The sequence below is a fragment of the Meriones unguiculatus genome, chromosome X (assembly GCF_030254825.1).
Source record: "Meriones unguiculatus strain TT.TT164.6M chromosome X, Bangor_MerUng_6.1, whole genome shotgun sequence".
NCBI classification, from domain to species: domain Eukaryota; kingdom Metazoa; phylum Chordata; class Mammalia; order Rodentia; family Muridae; genus Meriones; species Meriones unguiculatus.
Window position 1 is genome coordinate 141,654,946 of NC_083369.1, and position 6,000 is coordinate 141,660,945.

Genomic DNA, 6,000 nt, shown 5'->3' on the forward strand with positions numbered 1-6,000 from the left:
TAGGGAGATGTGTATCAAAAAGACATCCTCTGGAAATAAAATAGCCGTTGCACGCATGAGTTTACTATAGCTGTGCTTATAGGAGCAAGACTTGTACAAGATTAAGCTTGTCAGCATTTCATCATAAATTAGGGAAGGACCCATGAGGCCCCATCCCTCCCTATTGATAGTTAATGGTTGTTGGGTGATGGGGATGTTATTTTTTTTTTAAAAAAAAAACCGCATTCCCTTTATTTTGTATACTTTTCATTTTAGGACAAAATAAAACAAATGAACAAAATATAATGCACAACACCCAGCCCTGCTATTTGGTGAAGGAGGAAGAGACTGTTCGGGTTTAAGACACTAAGGACAGGAGAGATGAAAATAACCTGTAGGCAGCAACGGAGAACCAAGTGGGTCGAGTCAGTCCAGGCTGCTGGAGAGCCAAAGAGAAAAATACACCAAGGGCATAGGCTTTCCAGTGGGAACTCTACTTCCATGGGAAACGATAGCTTCTTCATCTTGCAAAAGCGGTGGGCTTGGTGCTGCTCATCGTCTCTGCTATCACTTTGATTTTCATCAGTGCCCAGGCCTAGTATGATCATGGAGTAGATGTAGCTGAAGTGGGTCTGGGGGTTCTCAAGGGAGAAATCAGGGGAGAGGGAAATGGTTTGAAACAATAGAACCACTAGGTTCTAACACCCTTGCCATTTTTGTCTGCCTCAGCCTTCTCCATAATGGGGTGGTCTGGGTGGGTCTCTGTGTGCTTTTTTGGCCATCATGTAAGTCTATTGTAGAGTTGTTTGGGAGTGCATGGGCCTTCGTCATATGCTCTATGATGGCTGTCCATCCATAAGTGCTTTTAACAATATAGCATAATAAAGAGACAAGCTCATTGGAGATTGTCACCCTCTCAATTTTCTTACCAATAGCTTCATGAGTTTTCAGAGAGTCTCAAACGTTCCCTTGTTCTCCTCCACATTCTTCTCATCCTTTGGCAGCTCCCTGTCCTCCTTGGTCACAGATGCCAAACTTTACCCCATACAACTTGACCTGCTGCCTGCAGCACCTGTAAACAGGCTTAGTTATAGATACCATCTCAAAGCCCCACTTCTTCACACACTCCATGAAAGCAGAACTGGCTACCCAAACTTTGCTTTCACTAGTGATACAGTAAATAGATTTCCGCTTCTCCTTCATATATATTCGGACATAAAAGTTACCTCACTTTCAGAGTGAGAGGTGTGGTAGCTCAGTAGCTCAGAGAGGCATCACTACCAGTTAGTGGAATCTGTGTGGGTTCCAAGCTTGAGGTACTCACAGAATTCCTCACAGAATTTCTTGCAGTTATCTTTGTCTTCTGCCAACTTAGAGATGATCTCAAGTCCCTTCTTCACAATGTTTTTGTGGATGACTTTCAAAGTTTTGCTCTGCTGGAGCATTTCTTGGGGGATGTTCATCCTTGGAGCCAATCACATCATAGATAAAGTTGAGAGAGAGAGAGAGAGAGAGAGAGAGAGAGAGAGAGAGAGAGAGAGAGAGAGAGAGAGAGTCTGGTATTATTAATTTATCACAGCTATCCATGATGAACATATGTTGGACACAGATCTTGATGTTCTTCTTATTCTGAAAAAGGACAACAAGAACTTGCCAAGAGATGATGCACAGTGCCATGAATTCCAATTGACCTTCTACAGAGAAGTGTTTGCTGTCAAGTGCTCTTCTCAGTCACTGGTGAAGCTCTTTCAGAATTCACCATCAGGGTTTCTGGTCCAAACAGGCTTGGTCTGGTGCAATTCCTTCTGACCAGTGTATTTCTCCTTAATTTTCTTTTTCTTATTTTCAGTAACATCCTCCTTATTTGATCTTACATTGTCAGTATTAGGATTTTCCTCATCATTCTTCTTGTCCTTTTCTTTTTCTTCCTTTACCTCTTTATCACTGATTTACATCTATCCTTTCTTAGCCCATGAACTCTGAGTGCTTCTTAACCATTTCATTGATCCTCCTCTCCTCTAAGTATTCCATCTGGTTTTCTTTTGGGGTGAAGTATCAGTATGACACTCTGGTCAAAAGACTCGTCCTGATATGCTTGTACAGTGAAAGATCCATCAACAAAAGACTCACAGCCATAGCATTCATCATCATTGTGCTTTGTGATCACAACTTTCTCTGCCACAAAAGAGGCATAATGGAATCCAATACTCTCTCCTTTCGTGTCAACTTGACAAAAGCTAGACTTATCTAAAAAGAGGGAACCGCAGTTGATACTCCATCATTCCATAAGATCGGCCTGGAGGCATGCCTGTGGACTTGCTTGCTTGTTTTCTGAAGCAGGGTCTTTTTATGCAGCTCTGGCTGTCCTGGGATTCGCTATGTTGACAAGGCTGGCCCTGAACTCACAGGGATCTACCTGCCTCTGCCTCCCAAGAGCTGGAATTAAAGGTGTGCACCACCACATCTGACTCCTGTTGGGCATTTTTAGAATTAGTGACTGATATGGACAGGAACTTAGAGGAGAAATCTAGAGGCAAGAATTGATACAGAAGCCATGGAATAATTCTGCCAATTGGCTTGCTCCTCGTGATTTGCAATACTCGCTTTCTTATACACACCAAGACTACCTACACATGGCAGCACCACATTCAATGGGTTCCTGTCCTGAATTTTCTGAATGCTGGGTGACAAGCTGTAAGATGAAATAAACCATTTACTCTCTAAGTTGATTTTGGTCATGATGTTTTGTCACAGCAATAGAAACCCTAACTAAGACAAACACCAAACTGCTGAATCCGAGAGATGTTTGCACCAGCTTCCATGAAAGTTTCTGTGCCTGACCGAGCAGTGGTTTCCAAATTATGCATGAGGTCAGGCTTGGTCATGCCAAGCCCTGTCTCCACTGAAGTCAGAGTGCATTCCTGAGGCTTGGAGATGGTGTCAGTTTTCAGCTTTTTACCCCTGTCCAAACTTGGACGAGTCTGTTAGTCTATCATACCAATTCTTGTCCAAGACATCAGAAACATTAGAGATCAATTCCTGAAGGAACATTTCCTTATTGGAATAGAAAGTACTGATGATGAGGGACATGGATTGAACAAGTTTTAACTGAAAGGCAAAAGTTTCCACCTCCTCCTTGTGGTACACATCTAGGGCCTCTTGAGGGGGAATCGCAGCATTATTCCAGACCCATGGCAGGTCGAGACTGTTGTCTGACTTGAATATAGCACCATGGCTCTTTGGGTAAAAACTTGGCTTATCAATTTGGACAGGGGTAAAAGATGAAAATTGACATCATTCCCAACTCTCAAGAGAGTAGGGCAGTATGTCATTTTTCTCCAGTGGGATAGCCAATGATAAGATGTTTTTGCTCCAGTAAACTCCCACCATGTTTGGGCAAGAAATGAATTAAACTCAGTGATTCATGTGCAAAAAAAAAACGTGAAAACAGGAGGAGGATTTTAAAAATTAATTTACTTTTACATTAATTACAGATAGGGAGGTCCTCCTGCCCTTCCCTCTGACCCCAGTCTATTAGGTCTTATCAGGTCTGGCTTCATTGTCCTCAGGAGGAGGATTTTTTTAAATTTTTATTTAATTTTTATTAATTACACTTTATTCATTTTGTATCCCCCCATAAACCCCTCCCTCCTCCCCTCCCGATCCCACCTTCCCTCCCCTTTCTGCATGCATGCCCCTCCCCAAGTCCACTGATAGGGGAGGTCCAGGAGGAGGATTTTTTGAGAAGGGTTCCAGCAGGAGATTTCAAGGGGTGAGTGTTGATGAGAACAGGAAATAGGGAGTAAAATAATTAAAATTCATTATAAATATGTATGAAACTGTCAAATGATTAAAGATGTAAAGAATAATGAAAGCATATTTGTTCTGATAATTTCTATTTTGACATTGTCCTAGCTAGTGGTAAAAGGCAAGGAAAAAAAAGAAGAAAGCCTGAAAATTGAAAAAGGAAGAATTAAAATAGTCTTTAAGAACAAATGAAATGACTATTTGAGTAGAAAATACTAAAGAATCTGTCAAAAAGCTAGCTATGAAAACAATTAAATTAGGTTACCACAATTTCATAATACGAGGTCAAAATAGAGTATTATAGTGATGAATGTGTAAATTGAAATAATATAATGAATAACATCATTAAAAAACTATGAAATACTTAGACTTAAATCTAACTAAGGAGGTGAGGGAGTCTGCAGCCTGTGTCTATGGTGTTGCCCATGACATCTAGCCATATGGCCTGGGTATATGGTACCACAGAAACCAGTTCCTAGGCTCCAATAAATAGCTGCCCCTCCCCCTCTTGGTTTATCCTCAAGATATCCCTTTCATCTGAAAATGATTAATTCTTAATATGAGTCAGCGGTTGAAATTGGTGCCAATGTCTGTGGGGTAGTATACAAGGTCAACAATCTGCATAGCAGCCATTTTGTAGCCCTAAAGAGTCTCCAGGGGAGGAGAAGCTTGAGGGGGGGCCTTCCCATCAGTATGGGTTTTGAGGTGGTCTCACTGAGGAGGCTGGAAGCATTTGAGCATGCTATGTTGTCTGGCTGATGGCAGTTTAAGCCACTTCCTGGAGTGACCAAGAAATTAAGCTGACTTTAGTGTCAGCTATGGACAAGGCACCCCCGCTAGGTTTGCCAACTAAGACTATAAAAGCTCTCATTCGACAGTTTCTAAGAAGCCTAGATTTCCTTCATGCAAATTGTGTCATTCACTAACATCTGAGGTCAGAGAACAGTCTTGGGACAAGCAGTGGGGCCTGCAAGATGGTTGATAGTGGCCTAGCCAAATTTTACAGCTACCAGAGAGCCCTGCGGTCATTCCATTCTAATGCAACACTCCTGAAGTTCTGTGGTCTACATAGACACCACCCGTAGACAAGTGGCATGTTGCCTATATGTTTGCAGAGATGTTTCCTTGAGACCCTCTGTACTGTGGAAATTCTGAAGCTGACTGACTCTGTAATAAGTTTTGTTTGTTTGTTTGTTTGTTTGTTTTGATACAGGGTCTTTCTCTCTAGTCATGGATGTCTTGGAACTCACTAGGTAGATCAGTCTGACCTTGAACTCACAGAAATCCATCGGCCCCCGAGTTCTAGGATTAAAGGGTGCTGCCCAGCCAAAACCTTTGATCTTATAGGACTGCCTCTAGAAGATGTCTGCTGAAGATATACCTTTACAACAAGGAGCTTCTTCTTACAGAGGGCCCCGGGCCAGTGTAGTCAGTGGTGTTGGAAATAGAGGGGTCTGAAGCACAGTCAGGTGTGCTCCAAATGCTGACTTTTCTTTCTTTCCTTTTTTCTTCAAGACAGAGTCTCCCTCTCTCTCTGTCTCTCTGTCTCTCTGTCTCTCTGTCTCTCTGTCTCTCTGTCTCTCTGTCTCTCTCTCTCTCTCTCTCTCTCTGTCTCTCTCTCTCTGCAGCCCTGGCTATCTGGCTATCCTGGAACTTGATCTGTAGATTAAGCTGGCCTTGAACTCAAGAGATCTGCCTGCCACTGTCTCCTGCGTGCTGGGGTTAAAGGTGCAAACCACCATGTCTGGCTTGCAGATAGTGACTTTTAACCCACATAAGTGCATCTCTACCTTCCACATCCTGTCCTTTGGCACTCGTTTTTCTTATGTATATATGTATGTATGTTGGCGGGTGGGGGGAGGTTGTGCCATGTTATGCAAGTGAAGGTATCAGTTATGTAACTTAGGTTACCAGGCTTTGCAGTCGTATATTTACCCACTGTGGTAGTTTGAACAAGAACAGATCCTATAGGCTCATATATTTGAATTCCTGGCCACCAGGGAGTGGAACTATTTGAAAGGATTAGAAAAATTAGGAGGTATAGCCTTATTGAAGTAAGTGAGGCCTTGTTGGAGGAAGTGTGTCACTGGGGTGGGCTTTGAAGTTTCAAAAACCCATACTAGGCCCATTCTCTCTCTCTCTCTCTCTCTCTCTCTCTCTCTCTCTCTCTCTGCTTGAAGATCAGGATGTAGTTCTTAGCTACTTCTCAGGCAA

At 42.5% G+C, this 6,000-nt stretch overlaps 2 pseudogenes; one reads left to right on the forward strand and one right to left on the reverse strand.

Moving 5' to 3' along the window:
• Window positions 1-3,212, reverse strand: part of LOC110542898 (heat shock protein HSP 90-beta-like) — a 37,432-nt pseudogene extending 34,220 nt beyond the window's left edge.
• A 48-nt stretch (window positions 3,213-3,260) lies between these two features.
• Window positions 3,261-4,951, forward strand: LOC110542899 (cyclin-dependent kinase 4-like; annotated as a pseudogene).
• The last annotated feature ends 1,049 nt before the right edge of the window (window positions 4,952-6,000 follow it).